At 51.6% G+C, this 17082-nt stretch overlaps 7 non-coding genes and 3 pseudogenes across 7 annotated transcripts; all 10 read right to left on the minus strand.

The window, feature by feature from the left end:
- Nucleotides 1-960: 960 nt before the first annotated feature.
- Nucleotides 961-1077, minus strand: LOC139396784 (U5 spliceosomal RNA). The gene has a single exon (XR_011630870.1). It is a non-coding gene; the product is annotated as a U5 spliceosomal RNA (small nuclear RNA).
- Nucleotides 1078-1574: 497 nt separating this feature from the next.
- Nucleotides 1575-1750, minus strand: LOC139396748 (U2 spliceosomal RNA; annotated as a pseudogene).
- A 5655-nt stretch (nt 1751-7405) lies between these two features.
- Nucleotides 7406-7522, minus strand: LOC139396726 (U5 spliceosomal RNA). Its single transcript, XR_011630820.1, has one exon. It is a non-coding gene; the product is annotated as a U5 spliceosomal RNA (small nuclear RNA).
- Nucleotides 7523-8010: 488 nt separating this feature from the next.
- Nucleotides 8011-8201, minus strand: LOC139396743 (U2 spliceosomal RNA). The gene has a single exon (XR_011630836.1). It is a non-coding gene; the product is annotated as a U2 spliceosomal RNA (small nuclear RNA).
- Nucleotides 8202-8441: 240 nt separating this feature from the next.
- On the minus strand, nt 8442-8558 carry LOC139396727 (U5 spliceosomal RNA). The gene has a single exon (XR_011630821.1). It is a non-coding gene; the product is annotated as a U5 spliceosomal RNA (small nuclear RNA).
- A 506-nt stretch (nt 8559-9064) lies between these two features.
- Nucleotides 9065-9238, minus strand: LOC139396754 (U2 spliceosomal RNA; annotated as a pseudogene).
- A 2347-nt stretch (nt 9239-11585) lies between these two features.
- Nucleotides 11586-11702, minus strand: LOC139396728 (U5 spliceosomal RNA). Its single transcript, XR_011630822.1, has one exon. It is a non-coding gene; the product is annotated as a U5 spliceosomal RNA (small nuclear RNA).
- A 495-nt stretch (nt 11703-12197) lies between these two features.
- LOC139396745 (U2 spliceosomal RNA) lies at nt 12198-12388 on the minus strand. Its single transcript, XR_011630838.1, has one exon. It is a non-coding gene; the product is annotated as a U2 spliceosomal RNA (small nuclear RNA).
- A 240-nt stretch (nt 12389-12628) lies between these two features.
- On the minus strand, nt 12629-12745 carry LOC139396729 (U5 spliceosomal RNA). Its single transcript, XR_011630823.1, has one exon. It is a non-coding gene; the product is annotated as a U5 spliceosomal RNA (small nuclear RNA).
- A 511-nt stretch (nt 12746-13256) lies between these two features.
- On the minus strand, nt 13257-13429 carry LOC139396749 (U2 spliceosomal RNA; annotated as a pseudogene).
- Between the last annotated feature and the right edge of the window lie 3653 nt (nt 13430-17082).

Raw genomic sequence — 17082 nt, forward strand, 5'->3', positions numbered from 1 at the left:
GAACATCGCCGGAGGATGGAGGTAGCCATCCACACTCTTCGGGTCCTCCCTGAGTAACACCTGGAACCCTCTCCTCCCGTTCCAGAAACCCAGGGAGTCCCTGAGGTACCTCGCTGAGGAGATATTGTCCACATACCTCCCCAGAAAGGCCCTCACTTCCTCTTCCTTCACATGCGGATTGTACATGTTTACGGTGACCACCCTGAAGTTGTTCTTGGCCAGGCTGGTCACCGCGTAATGGCACAGGGGTCCTTCTCCTTTCTCTTCCTTCACCTTCTTCATTACTTCATTATGCTTTTCTTCCATATTCAAAGTCACATCATAACCCTTCTCCACCGGGTTCCCCTGGAGGCAGAGAACATCTTTTACCTTCAGTTGAAGGCACCCCATCAGAATGGTCCTCCCGAAAGTTTCTCTCCCCCAGGGCTCCTTTTCTTTTTCCCTCCATGAGAAACGCACCGTGTTGGCCAACCCAATCCCAGGAACCGACCGGGGCATCTTCTCCTGCGCCATCTCCGCAAGGAGGATAGCGCACCTGGCTCTCGAAACTCCTCCAAAAATGGAAAAAAAGAAAATCCAAATTAGCAAACAATTAATTAAATACAAAAACCGGGAAAAAAATACAACCTTTACCGCTCTCCTAGTTCGACCTTCTGACTCAGCGAGCTCTGGGGCACCTCGGTACCAAGCTTGATCTGAGCCAAAAGGCCGAGAAGCGATAACCCACAAATGGAACCCTGAAACCGCCGGACCCCCGGGGGTCTCGACAGACCTCAGCGGGTGGGTTGGCAAAAGCCAGCTCCTCTCTCCCTCCAACCCCCACTCAACCAACCAACCAACCAACCAACCACCGTTTCCCTGGCAACAAACAGGCAGGTGTTTTTTGGAAAAAGTCGCTAATGCGTCTTTAAGTCACTATCCTGGCCCATCTCTGTCAATTTCCCTTGAAACAAGATACCGGGCTCTGCAAGAAGCAAAGCCGCTCCAAAAATACGTTGAACTCGTAAGTGTTCCTCTCCACGGAAGTCTTTAGTAAAAGGCGAAAGGCTTGTGCGTAATGAAGAGAAACCAGAGTCATATGGAAGTCAAGAGGTCGGGGCCCGAGACACACTCTGTGCACTCTAGGCAGGGTTCCCGCGGGTGCTCCCGGAACCCACTCTTCCAAGTTTTCGAGGGCTGTCTGTGGATAAAAAGAAGGTCACAGACACAGAGGCACAGAGGCACAGAGAGACAGAGAGAGAGAGAGAGAGAGAGAGAGAGAGAGAGAGAGAGAGAGAGAGAGAGAGAGAGAGAGAGAGAGAGAGAGAGAGAGAGAGAGAGAGAGAGAGAGAGAGAGAGAGAGAGAGAGAGACACACACACACACAATCCTGGCCCCAATTCTTTTTTTTTTTTTTTTTTTTTTTTTTTTTAAGTAAAATGGCGGGAAACGGGGGACCCCATTGAAGAGCGCTTCGCCTTTCTTTCAGTTTGAATGTTTCTTTCCTTCTCTTCTTCTGCTAGCTAGCCAGCTAGCTAGCTAGCCAGCTGTTTACAGAGCTTTGTGAATTTGCATTTTTCCTTGACAACGGAAGAAAAGTGTTGCACCGTTCCCGGAGGTACTGCAATACCGGGTCGATGCGTGGAGCGGACGGAGCAAGCCCCATTTCCGACTCCCTGTTCGAAAAATCCATTTAATATGTAGTCCCCCGATGGGGGACGTATCAGATATTAAACTGATAAGAACAGATTTTTTTTTTTACAAAAAATAATTTATTTACACTCAATACCATTCATACTTTACAAAATAATAATTCTCATTCATTCTATTTACAAAAATCACCAAACACCCAAACAAAAACAAACCTCAGGGGAGCATCGTCCCTCCCCGTCATACCTAACCAATACCTAACCCTTCCCTATCTTCCCTTCCCTAATCTATCCCCTTACAAACCTCACTCTAACACTCCCAGCCCTAATCCCCCCTTCCACCTCTCCCGTGCCGCATGCTGCCCCCACTTTATCTCCTCCCTCTTCATCCTCCCCCTCACATCACCTTCCACCCTCCTCACTATCCCTTCCACCCCCCAATCTCTCCCTGTCTTAACTAAATTCTGCCTGGCTTCCCACAGCCCCCTTTTAAAGAGACTCATGAGAAGCCAGAGCAGAAACCTGTCCCTATCCGTTCCCCTCGCTCTCCCTACGCCTCGCTCTAACCTAGCCCAAGTCAGCAAAAAATCGCTCCTAACCATACCTAGCAACACCCGTGCCCTAGCCCAGACTAGTCCGGCAAAGGCACAGTCCCAGAAGGCATGGCGCACAGTCTCCTCCCTGCCACAAGCAGATCTTGGACAGGTGGAGGATCGCGACAAACTATGCCGGTACATGATGGAACGTACCGGCAAGCACTTATGGAGGCTCAACCAATTCAGGTCCTTGAGCCTGTTGTCCAGGCCCCGCGCCTGCACTCCCTCCCAGACCACTGACGAGATGCCCGCTACAGGCGCAGGACTCCCTGCCTGCCTGACCTCCTCGTACAGGTGCCTGTGGTCTAAACCTACTCGGGCAACTTCAACCTCGGGGTGCGCACGCAGCCACTTGGCCGCATGGCCAAAGTGCCACGGCAGCTGTTCCGCCCGAGGACCCGCGTTAGACCACACCATTACGCTTCTCGCCTGATACGAGAAGAACACCCGCAGGAGGTAACCGGACGGGTGTATAACTGGCTGAGCAAGCTCCGTCAACAAGAAAGAAACAAAAATTGCGTCCAGCTTGAGGGGGAGATGTGGTACCCCCCTACCTCCCTCCCCGATGGGACAGAGCATGCGCGCCCTGGCGACCCACTCGTACCTGCCACCCCACATGAACTGAAACACAAGCCTCACTAGAGGCCTCCTCAGACAAGCTGGCAATGGGTAGATGTACGCCAAGTACAAAAGAGATGGCAATACATCCACCTTTAGGACCAGGACCTTACCTATAAAGGACAAAGACCTAGCCTTCCACATTGCCAACTTCTTCTGTACCACTGCAATACCCATGTTCCAGTTCAGCGTCGCTGAGCCAGAGGTCTCAAAATGGACCCCAAGAATCCTCAGGGCCCCCTCACAGAGAGATAACCCCCCGGGCACATCCGTCCTACCGCGCCATCTTCCGAAAAACTTAACGGAAGACTTTGCATGATTCAGAACCGCCCCCGACGCTTGGGTGAAATCCCCAATGATGGCAAGAGACCTTGTCAGGCACGAGTCCTTGCACAACAGCAAGGAAGTGTCGTCGGCGTACTGCGTCATCTTAACACGCAGCCCACCGCTCCCAGGGATCAACAAGCCCTCCACCCCTGTGTCTGCCCTAATGGCAGCCCCCAGAGGCTCCATGTACAGTACGAAGAGGAGAGCCGAGAGTGGGCATCCCTGCCTGACCCCAGACGAGAGGTCAAAAACGTCACCTAAGTGACTATTTACACTAACTCGACACCCCGCTCCGACATATAATGTACGGATCCATCCTATAAACTTCTCCCCAAATCCTAATCTACCTAATACCCTGAATAGAAAGGATCTATTCACGCGATCAAAGGCTTTCGCCTGATCTAGCGCTGCTACCATTAAAGGCAGCCCTCTATCTTCAACCCAGGCGATGGAGTCCCTAATCAACTGTAGGTTCCATCTTATAGAGCGGCCCTCTACCCCGCACGTCTGATCCTCATGGACGACGTAGGGAAGGGCTGTGCGCAACCGGTCTGCTAAAACCTTTGCAAGAATCTTGTAATCTACGCACAGCATGGTCAACGGCCGCCAGTTGCCAAGGTCAGTTGCTTCCCCCTTCTTATAAAGAAGTGACAGCACACCAACAGCCATTGATCCCCCCGGGACCCCCGTCTCAAGGATGGCCTTCAAGACTTCGAGGACCACCGGTCCAAGTATACCCCAAAACTTGAGGTAAAACTCAGCCGGCAGCCCATCCATCCCAGGCACCTTCCCTTTACCCATCCTCCTAAGAGCGCTCTCAACCTCTTCTAGTGAGATCTGGGCCTCCATCACGTCTCTAATGTCCTCCGGCAACCGCCGGGACAAGTGTTCTAAAAACACATTTCCCTGCTCTACATCTATTTCCCTTTCCTTAAATAAACTTCGGAAATGATCAGTTGTCACCCTGACCATTTCCTCTGGTTTACTTACTATACTACCATTTTCTTCCCTAACGCCATGCATTACCCTCCTACTCTGCCTGGCCCTAACCGACTTAAAGAACATAGCGGAACAAGTCTCATTATGTTCTAGAAAGCCACTATGCGCACGCTCCAGGAAAGCTCGAGCCTTCTGCTCCTGCAGCTCCCTGAGCTGCGCCTTTAGGGCTGTGAATCTCTCCCAGTCAATCGACCCGCCGAGGTTGCCCGCCTCGTACTCGAGTTCAATTAACCTTTGGATACGATCCACCTCCCTCCTTTCCTCCCTTTTTTTCCTTTTACAATATCCTATTATAAAAGCCCTAATCCTCACCTTCACTAAATCCCACCACTCTAACACCCCCTCGCACATGGACCGGAGGCCGTCAAGCCTCCGAAAGAAACAAAAAAATGCGTCAACGAAAGCCTGCTCCTCCAGTATATCCCGATCTAGCTTCCAGTACCCCCTACCGAAGAGGCAGACTGGCGACCCCACCTGCAGGAACACCCCGTCGTGATCCGTGAAGAACACAGGCAACAGGCGCCCAGACAACTGACCCAAAGACCTGGATATAAAAATGTAGTCGAGCCTCCGCGCAACCCCCCTGGAGTTGCGCCATGTAGGACCGACCATTGCCGGAGTAGTATGCAGGCCACCATCAACCAGACCATGGCAAGCCATTAGCCCGGTGATTGCGCCTGCACTACTATCACCACCTACCCCTAAATCTATATTAAAGTCCCCTCCTATCACCAAGTGCCTATTTGTGACACACAGGGGCGCCAGACAGTCCACCATCTCCCTTCTGTCTGCCGCCACCTGTGGCCCATATACCCCAATTAACCTATACCTAGCTTCTCTATACACTACATCTATCCCCAATACTCTACCCTGCATTATAACAAAAGTGCTCTCTACCTTAACCTCTTTATTCCCACACAAAATTCCTACTCCTGTTGAGTGCACCCCTCCTATGCCCCAAAAAGATTTCCCCTTATCCCACTCCCTCCTAAATCTACACACATCCCCACCATCCCTCAGGTGAACCTCCTGTAAAAAACAAAAATCAAACCCCACACCCTCTAAAAAATTAAACACCGCCCTCCTTTTAATTACATCCCTCAACCCCCTTACATTTAAACTAAACAATTTAACAGAAATATTCATTTATAAACAAAATATATATTTACAAACAAACAAAACCCTCAACAAATAACCCCAAACCAAACAAAAAACAGGAGACTCACCCGATGCTCCCCTGGTCCATCTCCACCGGCGGGGACGTCCTCTCCTCTCCTGACGCCCCCCCGTCCTCATCCATCTCTCCAACCCAGGATGCAGGCAGTGTGTTAGGCCGAGTGCCCTGCATCCTGGGTTCCCCACCACCACCGTCCACCCCCCCCTCCCTGTATGCCTCGGGGCTGAGTGTAGGGGACCCCATCTCCCCAAACAGGAGTTGGGATCCCTCTATCCCACAGCCCACAGACCCCTCACTTGAGTCATCCTCCACTAGGATGTAAGGGGCTGAGGCAAACAGGGAGGCCAATGCACCCCCCCCTCCCCCCCCCGCCGTTCTCTTAGCCCCCCCCTCCCCCTCCCCACCCCCCTCCCTCTCACTTCCTGCCAACTTCCCCCTCTTCTTTCCTTTCTTTTTTGGTGAAGGAGGTAGCGGGGAGACACAACGTCCCTTCCCCGCTAACTCCTCCACCAATCCCCTTGTCTCTTCTTCAAGGAAGCCCGGCAGGCTGTCCCCCCACTCCTTCCCCCCATCTCCCCCTCCCACCCCCTCCCCTCCCACCTCCACCCCTCCCTCCGTCCCCATCACCGTTCCCTCTTCCACTCCTTCTCGCACCACTGTCCCACTCTCCCTCTTCTCCGCTCCTTCCCGTTCTTCCGCCTTCTTTTTCTTCTCTCCTTCTTTTTCCTTCTTCCCATCGTCACTCCTCTTTCTTCTCGCCTCTTCCTTCTTCTCATCCTCTTCAGTTGCCTTCTTTTCCCCTGTGCCATCCGTACAATCCGCACGCGTCCTTTCTTTCCTCCCCCCATCCCCCGCTCCCCCCCCAGCTGCAGACGCGTATGACCTGTGACGAGCCGGGCAATCACGCCACAGGTGTGCTCTCGAGCCACACCCGTGGCAAGCCTTGGGCTCGTCACATTCCTTGGCCTCGTGCTCTTCTGACCCACAGAACCGACACTTCTTGGTGCTGCACGAGGCCAGGATATGGCCGTAGGCCATACAACGCCTGCAGAACGGGGGCTGACGGGCATAATACAACGTCCCCCTGTCAGCCCCCAGGGAGAACATCGCCGGAGGATGGAGGTAGCCATCCACACTCTTCGGGTCCTCCCTGAGTAACACCTGGAACCCTCTCCTCCCGTTCCAGAAACCCAGGGAGTCCCTGAGGTACCTCGCTGAGGAGATATTGTCCACATACCTCCCCAGAAAGGCCCTCACTTCCTCTTCCTTCACATGCGGATTGTACATGTTTACGGTGACCACCCTGAAGTTGTTCTTGGCCAGGCTGGTCACCGCGTAATGGCACAGGGGTCCTTCTCCTTTCTCTTCCTTCACCTTCTTCATTACTTCATTATGCTTTTCTTCCATATTCAAAGTCACATCATAACCCTTCTCCACCGGGTTCCCCTGGAGGCAGAGAACATCTTTTACCTTCAGTTGAAGGCACCCCATCAGAATGGTCCTCCCGAAAGTTTCTCTCCCCCAGGGCTCCTTTTCTTTTTCCCTCCATGAGAAACGCACCGTGTTGGCCAACCCAATCCCAGGAACCGACCGGGGCATCTTCTCCTGCGCCATCTCCGCAAGGAGGATAGCGCACCTGGCTCTCGAAACTCCTCCAAAAATGGAAAAAAAGAAAATCCAAATTAGCAAACAATTAATTAAATACAAAAACCGGGAAAAAAATACAACCTTTACCGCTCTCCTAGTTCGACCTTCTGACTCAGCGAGCTCTGGGGCACCTCGGTACCAAGCTTGATCTGAGCCAAAAGGCCGAGAAGCGATAACCCACAAATGGAACCCTGAAACCGCCGGACCCCCGGGGGTCTCGACAGACCTCAGCGGGTGGGTTGGCAAAAGCCAGCTCCTCTCTCCCTCCAACCCCCACTCAACCAACCAACCAACCAACCAACCACCGTTTCCCTGGCAACAAACAGGCAGGTGTTTTTTGGAAAAAGTCGCTAATGCGTCTTTAAGTCACTATCCTGGCCCATCTCTGTCAATTTCCCTTGAAACAAGATACCGGGCTCTGCAAGAAGCAAAGCCGCTCCAAAAATACGTTGAACTCGTAAGTGTTCCTCTCCACGGAAGTCTTTAGTAAAAGGCGAAAGGCTTGTGCGTAATGAAGAGAAACCAGAGTCATATGGAAGTCAAGAGGTCGGGGCCCGAGACACACTCTGTGCACTCTAGGCAGGGTTCCCGCGGGTGCTCCCGGAACCCACTCTTCCAAGTTTTCGAGGGCTGTCTGTGGATAAAAAGAAGGTCACAGACACAGAGGCACAGAGAGACAGAGAGAGAGAGAGAGAGAGAGAGAGAGAGAGAGAGAGAGAGAGAGAGAGAGAGAGAGAGAGAGAGAGAGAGAGAGAGAGAGAGAGAGAGAGAGAGAGAGAGAGAGAGAGAGAGAGAGACACACACACACAATCCTGGCCCCAATTCTTTTTTTTTTTTTTTTTTTTTTTTTTTTTTAAGTAAAATGGCGGGAAACGGGGGACCCCATTGAAGAGCGCTTCGCCTTTCTTTCAGTTTGAATGTTTCTTTCCTTCTCTTCTTCTGCTAGCTAGCCAGCTAGCTCGCTAGCCAGCTGTTTACAGAGCTTTGTGAATTTGCATTTTTCCTTGACAACGGAAGAAAAGTGTTGCACCGTTCCCGGAGGTACTGCAATACCGGGTCGATGCGTGGAGCGGACGGAGCAAGCCCCATTTCCGACTCCCTGTTCGAAAAATCCATTTAATATGTAGTCCCCCGATGGGGGACGTATCAGATATTAAACTGATAAGAACAGATACTACACTTGATCTGAGCCAAAAGGCCGAGAAGCGATAACCCACAAATGGAACCCTGAAACCGCCGGACCCCCGGGGGTCTCGACAGACCTCAGCGGGTGGGTTGGCAAAAGCCAGCTCCTCTCTCCCTCCAACCCCCACTCAACCAACCAACCAACCAACCAACCACCGTTTCCCTGGCAACAAACAGGCAGGTGTTTTTTGGAAAAAGTCGCTAATGCGTCTTTAAGTCACTATCCTGGCCCATCTCTGTCAATTTCCCTTGAAACAAGATACCGGGCTCTGCAAGAAGCAAAGCCGCTCCAAAAATACGTTGAACTCGTAAGTGTTCCTCTCCACGGAAGTCTTTAGTAAAAGGCGAAAGGCTTGTGCGTAATGAAGAGAAACCAGAGTCATATGGAAGTCAAGAGGTCGGGGCCCGAGACACACTCTGTGCACTCTAGGCAGGGTTCCCGCGGGTGCTCCCGGAACCCACTCTTCCAAGTTTTCGAGGGCTGTCTGTGGATAAAAAGAAGGTCACAGACACAGAGGCACAGAGAGACAGAGAGAGAGAGAGCGAGAGAGAGAGAGAGAGAGAGAGAGAGAGAGAGAGAGAGAGAGAGAGAGAGAGAGAGAGAGAGAGAGAGAGAGAGAGAGAGAGAGAGAGAGAGAGAGAGAGAGAGAGAGAGAGAGAGAGAGACACACACACACAATCCTGGCCCCAATTCTTTTTTTTTTTTTTTTTTTTTTTTTTTTTTAAGTAAAATGGCGGGAAACGGGGGACCCCATTGAAGAGCGCTTCGCCTTTCTTTCAGTTTGAATGTTTCTTTCCTTCTCTTCTTCTGCTAGCTAGCCAGCTAGCTCGCTAGCCAGCTGTTTACAGAGCTTTGTGAATTTGCATTTTTCCTTGACAACGGAAGAAAAGTGTTGCACCGTTCCCGGAGGTACTGCAATACCGGGTCGATGCGTGGAGCGGACGGAGCAAGCCCCATTTCCGACTCCCTGTTCGAAAAATCCATTTAATATGTAGTCCCCCGATGGGGGACGTATCAGATATTAAACTGATAAGAACAGATTTTTTTTTTACAAAATATATATTTATTACTTTTCAAAAACCAAACAATAATCATCCATAATTCCATCAACTTAAATCCAATTCCAACAAACTACAAATAATAATTCCAAAAATGAATCAACTATAATCATATCCAAACCAAAACAATCAATAACCTACAAACTACCAAATTACATCAACTCTATTACCACAATTTCTCACCCAGTGCTCTTCTTCTCTCTCCCGACCAACTGTGACCTCACCTCCACACGTGAATCCCCAACATCACCCCCATTACCCCCCGTCCCCCCTCCCCTGAACACAGCAACGCCACCCGGCGCCAGCCCCACACTCAAGTCCATCACCCCCCCCTCCTCCGGACTCCGAACCGGGGACGTTACATCCCCAAATAAAAAATCCGCCTCCCCCTCCATCATCCAGTTTCTCGCCATGCCTGGGAGGTCCAGCTCGGCGAGGGGTTTAAAGGAGGATGGACACGGAGCCCACGATGGCCCCGCCACCTCCTCATCCCCCCGTTCTTCCCCTACCCCCTTCTTTCCACCCCTCCTCCTTGCCACCTTCTTTGCCCTCTTAGACGGAGGTGTATTTGGCAAGGGTTCGTCGTCACCAACGTCACACACAGCGCTTCCCTTCTCCTTTCCCTTTCCCCATTCTCTCTCAACCATGTCCCTCACCATCCCTCTCAACTCCTCCACCCTTGCCCTCGCCATTTCACTGTCCCCCCAATCCTTCACGCCCCTTCTTCCTTCCGCTTCTCCTTCCGGTTCCCTCTCCATAACCACCTCCACCTCCTTCCTCTCCACCGTTGCCTCCTCTGATCTCCCGACTCCCACCGTCTCCTCACTCTCCTCCATCCTCGTCGCCGTCTTTTTCTTCTTTTTCTTCTTCTTTTCTCCTTCCACCTCCTTCCCTTCCTCTATTCCGACCACCTCTCCTTCCATCCCGTTCTCCTCTCCTTCTGTACCGACCACCTCTCCTTCTGTCCCGTCCATCTGTCCTTCCATCCCGGCCACCTCTCCTTCTGTCCCGGCCTCCTCTCCTACTATCCCGTCCACCTCTCCTTCTGTCCCCGCTCTCTCCTCTTCTTTTTCTTCTCTACCCTCCGACTCCTTCTGTGCCGTCCTTCCACCTGTGTCTTCCGGCACTTGTCTTCCTCCATCCCCCGCTCTCGCTCCCCCCCCAGCTGCAGACGCGTATGACCCACGCCTAGCCGGGCAGTCCCGCCACAGGTGTGCTACCGAGCCACACCCGTGGCATGCCTTCGGCTCGACACAATCCCTCGCCTCGTGCTCACCCGATCCACAATACCTGCACCTCCTAGTGCTGCACGAGGCGAGTGTGTGGCCATAGGCCATACATCGCCTGCAAAAAGGAGGCTGACGGGCATAATTTAACGTCCCCCTGTCAGCCCCCAGGGAGAACATCGCTGGGGGATGTAGGTAACCGTCAAAACCCTCTGGGTCTTCCCTTAGAAGGGCCTGGAAACCCCTCCTCCCTGTCCAGAATCCCAGGGAGTCTCTTAGGAGCCTCGCTGAGGAGACATTGTCCATATATCTCCCCAGCAAGGCCCTCACCTCATTGTCCGTTACATGGGGATTATACATAGTCACTGTAACCACACGAAAACTATTCTTCGCCAAGTTAGTGACTTCATATTGGCATAAAGGCCTTGTCTTATTCTCTTCCTTAGCTTTTTTCAATATTTCCTGATGTTTCCCTTCACTATGCAAGGTCACATCAAAAGCCCGTTCCACCGGATTATCTTGGAAACATAAAACGTCTTTAACTTCCAGTTTTAATATCCCCATCAAAATGGTCCTCCCAAAATTCTCTCTTCCAATTGGCTCCACTTCTTTATCCCGCCAAGCAAACCTAACTGAGTTTGCCAACCCTATTCCTGGTACCGACCTATTTGGACGCTCCATTTCAAAAAATGGATATTTACGCCAAACCCGAAGAAAAAACAGCTCTCCAAACAAGGAAGCCTCCAAGAAAACACAACGCCCTTCCAATAAAGACACTAAACCAACCCTACCTTATCGCCCTCCTATCTCCGACCTTTTGACTCAGCGAGCTCTGGGGCACCTCGGTACCAAGCTTGATCTGAGCCAAAAGGCCGAGAAGCGATAACCCACAAATGGAACCCTGAAACCGCCGGACCCCCGGGGGTCTCGACAGACCTCAGCGGGTGGGTTGGCAAAAGCCAGCTCCTCTCTCCCTCCAACCCCCACTCAACCAACCAACCAACCAACCAACCACCGTTTCCCTGGCAACAAACAGGCAGGTGTTTTTTGGAAAAAGTCGCTAATGCGTCTTTAAGTCACTATCCTGGCCCATCTCTGTCAATTTCCCTTGAAACAAGATACCGGGCTCTGCAAGAAGCAAAGCCGCTCCAAAAATACGTTGAACTCGTAAGTGTTCCTCTCCACGGAAGTCTTTAGTAAAAGGCGAAAGGCTTGTGCGTAATGAAGAGAAACCAGAGTCATATGGAAGTCAAGAGGTCGGGGCCCGAGACACACTCTGTGCACTCTAGGCAGGGTTCCCGCGGGTGCTCCCGGAACCCACTCTTCCAAGTTTTCGAGGGCTGTCTGTGGATAAAAAGAAGGTCACAGACACAGAGGCACAGAGAGACAGAGAGAGAGAGAGAGCGAGAGAGAGAGAGAGAGAGAGAGAGAGAGAGAGAGAGAGAGAGAGAGAGAGAGAGAGAGAGAGAGAGAGAGAGAGAGAGAGAGAGAGAGAGAGAGAGAGAGAGAGAGAGACACACACACACAATCCTGGCCCCAATTCTTTTTTTTTTTTTTTTTTTTTTTTTTTTTAAGTAAAATGGCGGGAAACGGGGGACCCCATTGAAGAGCGCTTCGCCTTTCTTTCAGTTTGAATGTTTCTTTCCTTCTCTTCTTCTGCTAGCTAGCCAGCTAGCTCGCTAGCCAGCTGTTTACAGAGCTTTGTGAATTTGCATTTTTCCTTGACAACGGAAGAAAAGTGTTGCACCGTTCCCGGAGGTACTGCAATACCGGGTCGATGCGTGGAGCGGACGGAGCAAGCCCCATTTCCGACTCCCTGTTCGAAAAATCCATTTAATATGTAGTCCCCCGATGGGGGACGTATCAGATATTAAACTGATAAGAACAGATACTACACTTGATCTGAGCCAAAAGGCCGAGAAGCGATAACCCACAAATGGAACCCTGAAACCGCCGGACCCCCGGGGGTCTCGACAGACCTCAGCGGGTGGGTTGGCAAAAGCCAGCTCCTCTCTCCCTCCAACCCCCACTCAACCAACCAACCAACCAACCAACCACCGTTTCCCTGGCAACAAACAGGCAGGTGTTTTTTGGAAAAAGTCGCTAATGCGTCTTTAAGTCACTATCCTGGCCCATCTCTGTCAATTTCCCTTGAAACAAGATACCGGGCTCTGCAAGAAGCAAAGCCGCTCCAAAAATACGTTGAACTCGTAAGTGTTCCTCTCCACGGAAGTCTTTAGTAAAAGGCGAAAGGCTTGTGCGTAATGAAGAGAAACCAGAGTCATATGGAAGTCAAGAGGTCGGGGCCCGAGACACACTCTGTGCACTCTAGGCAGGGTTCCCGCGGGTGCTCCCGGAACCCACTCTTCCAAGTTTTCGAGGGCTGTCTGTGGATAAAAAGAAGGTCACAGACACAGAGGCACAGAGAGACAGAGAGAGAGAGAGAGCGAGAGAGAGAGAGAGAGAGAGAGAGAGAGAGAGAGAGAGAGAGAGAGAGAGAGAGAGAGAGAGAGAGAGAGAGAGAGAGAGAGAGAGAGAGAGAGAGAGAGAGAGAGAGAGAGAGAGAGAGAGAGAGACACACACACACAATCCTGGCCCCAATTCTTTTTTTTTTTTTTTTTTTTTTTTTTTAAGTAAAATGGCGGGAAACGGGGGACCCCATTGAAGAGCGCTTCGCCTTTCTTTCAGTTTGAATGTTTCTTTCCTTCTCTTCTTCTGCTAGCTAGCCAGCTAGCTCGCTAGCCAGCTGTTTACAGAGCTTTGTGAATTTGCATTTTTCCTTGACAACGGAAGAAAAGTGTTGCACCGTTCCCGGAGGTACTGCAATACCGGGTCGATGCGTGGAGCGGACGGAGCAAGCCCCATTTCCGACTCCCTGTTCGAAAAATCCATTTAATATGTAGTCCCCCGATGGGGGACGTATCAGATATTAAACTGATAAGAACAGATTTTTTTTACAAAAAATAATTTATTTACACTCAATACCATTCATACTTTACAAAATAATAATTCTCATTCATTCTATTTACCAAATCACCAAACACCCAAACAAAAACAAACCTCAGGGGAGCATCGTCCCTCCCCGTCATACCTAACCAATACCTAACCCTTCCCTATCTTCCCTTCCCTAATCTATCCCCTTACAAACCTCACTCTAACACTCCCAGCCCTAATCCCCCCTTCCACCTCTCCCGTGCCGCATGCTGCCCCCACCTTATCTCCTCCCTCTTCATCCTCCCCCTCACATCACCTTCCACCCTCCTCACTATCCCTTCCACCCCCCAATCTCTCCCTGTCTTAACTAAATTCTGCCTGGCTTCCCACAGCCCCCTTTTAAAGAGACTCATGAGAAGCCAGAGCAGAAACCTGTCCCTATCCGTTCCCCTCGCTCTCCCTACGCCTCGCTCTAACCTAGCCCAAGTCAGCAAAAAATCGCTCCTAACCATACCTAGCAACACCCGTGCCCTAGCCCAGACTAGTCCGGCAAAGGCACAGTCCCAGAAGGCATGGCGCACAGTCTCCTCCCTGCCACAAGCAGATCTTGGACAGGTGGAGGATCGCGACAAACTATGCCGGTACATGATGGAACGTACCGGCAAGCACTTATGGAGGCTCAACCAATTCAGGTCCTTGAGCCTGTTGTCCAGGCCCCGCGCCTGCACTCCCTCCCAGACCACTGACGAGATGCCCGCTACAGGCGCAGGACTCCCTGCCTGCCTGACCTCCTCGTACAGGTGCCTGTGATCTAAACCTACTCGGGCAACTTCAACCTCGGGGTGCGCACGCAGCCACTTGGCCGCATGGCCAAAGTGCCACGGCAGCTGTTCCGCCCGAGGACCCGCGTTAGACCACACCATTACGCTTCTCGCCTGATACGAGAAGAACACCCGCAGGAGGTAACCGGACGGGTGTATAACCGGACGAGCAAGCTCCGTCAACAGGAAAGAAACAAAAATGGCGTCTAGCTTGAGGGGGAGATGTGGTACCCCCCTACCTCCCTCCCCGATGGGACAGAGCATGCGCGCCCTGGCGACCCACTCGTACCTGCCACCCCACATGAACTGAAACACAAGCCTCACTAGAGGCCTCCTCAGACAAGCCGGCAATGGGTAGATGTACGCCAAGTACAAAAGAGATGGCAATACATCCACCTTTAGGACCAGGACCTTACCTATAAAGGACAAAGACCTAGCCTTCCACATTGCCAACTTCTTCTGTACCACTGCAATACCCATGTTCCAGTTCAGCGTCGCTGAGCCAGAGGTCTCAAAATGGACCCCGAGAATCCTCAGGGCCCCCTCACAGAGAGATAACCCCCCGGGCACATCCGTTCTACCGCGCCATCTTCCGAAAAACTTAACGGAAGACTTTGCATGATTCAGAACCGCCCCCGACGCTTGGGTGAAATCCCCAATGATGGCAAGAGACCTTGTCAGGCACGAGTCCTTGCACAACAGCAAGGAAGTGTCGTCGGCGTACTGCGTCATCTTAACACGCAGCCCACCGCTCCCAGGGATCAACAAGCCCTCCACCCCTGTGTCTGCCCTAATGGCAGCCCCCAGAGGCTCCATGTACAGTACGAAGAGGAGGGCCGAGAGTGGGCATCCCTGCCTGACCCCAGACGAGAGGTCAAAAACGTCACCTAAGTGACTATTTACACTAACTCGACACCCCGCTCCGACATATAATGTACGGATCCATCCTATAAACTTCTCCCCAAATCCTAATCTACCTAATACCCTGAATAGAAAGGATCTATTCACGCGATCAAAGGCTTTCGCCTGATCTAGCGCTGCTACCATTAAAGGCAGCCCTCTATCTTCAACCCAGGCGATGGAGTCCCTAATCAACTGTAGGTTCCATCTTATAGAGCGGCCCTCTACCCCGCACGTCTGATCCTCATGGACGACGTAGGGAAGGGCTGTGCGCAACCGGTCTGCTAAAACCTTTGCAAGAATCTTGTAATCTACGCACAGCATGGTCAACGGCCGCCAGTTGCCAAGGTCAGTTGCTTCCCCCTTCTTATAAAGAAGTGACAGCACACCAACAGCCATTGATCCCCCCGGGACCCCCGTCTCAAGGATGGCCTTCAAGACTTCGAGGACCACCGGTCCAAGTATACCCCAAAACTTGAGGTAAAACTCAGCCGGCAGCCCATCCATCCCAGGCACCTTCCCTTTACCCATCCTCCTAAGAGCGCTCTCAACCTCTTCTAGTGAGATCTGGGCCTCCATCACGTCTCTAATGTCCTCCGGCAACCGCCGGGACAAGTGTTCTAAAAACACGTTCCCCTGCTCTACATCTATTTCCCTTTCCTTAAATAAACCTCGGAAATGATCAGTTGTCACCCTGACCATTTCCTCTGGTTTACTTACTATACTACCATTTTCTTCCCTAACGCCATGCATTACCCTCCTACTCTGCCTGGCCCTAACCAACTTAAAGAACATAGCGGAACAAGTCTCATTATGTTCTAGAAAGCCACTATGCGCACGCTCCAGGAAAGCTCGAGCCTTCTGCTCCTGCAGCTCCCTGAGCTGCGCCTTTAGGGCTGCGAATCTCTCCCAGTCAATCGACCCGCCGAGGTTGCCCGCCTCGTACTCGAGTTCAATTAACCTTTGGATACGATCCACCTCCCTCCTTTCCTCCCTTTTTTTCCTTTTACAATATCCTATTATAAAAGCCCTAATCCTCACCTTCACTAAATCCCACCACTCTAACACCCCCTCGCACATGGACCGGAGGCCGTCAAGCCTCCGAAAGAAACAAAAAAATGCGTCAACGAAAGCCTGCTCCTCCAGTATACCCCGATCTAACTTCCAGTACCCCCTACCGAAGAGGCAGACTGGCGACCCCACCTGCAGGAACACCCCGTCGTGATCCGTGAAGAACACAGGCAACAGGCGCCCAGACAACTGACCCAAAGACCTGGATATAAAAATGTAGTCGAGCCTCCGCGCAACCCCCCTGGAGTTGCGCCATGTAGGACCGACCATTGCCGGAGTAGTGTGCAGGCCACCATCAACCAGACCATGGCAAGCCATTAGCCCGGTGATAGCGCCTGCACTGCTATCCCCTCCCAACCCTAAATCTATGTTAAAATCCCCTCCTATCACCAAGTGCCTATTTGTAACACACAGGGGCGCCAGACAGTCCACCATCTCCCTCCTGTCTGCCGCCACCTGTGGCCCATACACTACCACTAACCTATACCTACTATCCCTAAAAGTGATATCTACTCCCAGAACCCTCCCCTGCATTACAACAAAAGTGCCCTCTACCTTCACCTCCCTATTCCCAAACAAAATCCCTACTCCTGTCGAGTGCACCCCTCCTATACCCCAAATCGACTCTCCCTTATCCCACTCCCTCTTAAATCTAATAACATCCCCTCCATCCCTCAGGTGAACCTCCTGCAAAAAACAAACGTCAAAACCCACCCCTTCCAAAAAACTAAATACCACCCTCCTCTTAATAAAATCCCTCAATCCCCTTACATTTAAACTAAACAATTTAATAAACAAAACCATTTAATAATTAACAACAAAAAAATAAACCCTCAACAAATAAACCCAAAACAAAGAAAAACAGGAGACTCACCCGATGCTCCCCTGGTCCATC

The sequence above is a fragment of the Oncorhynchus clarkii genome, unplaced genomic scaffold (genome assembly GCF_045791955.1).
Source record: "Oncorhynchus clarkii lewisi isolate Uvic-CL-2024 unplaced genomic scaffold, UVic_Ocla_1.0 unplaced_contig_2040_pilon_pilon, whole genome shotgun sequence".
Classification (NCBI taxonomy): Eukaryota; Metazoa; Chordata; class Actinopteri; order Salmoniformes; family Salmonidae; genus Oncorhynchus; species Oncorhynchus clarkii.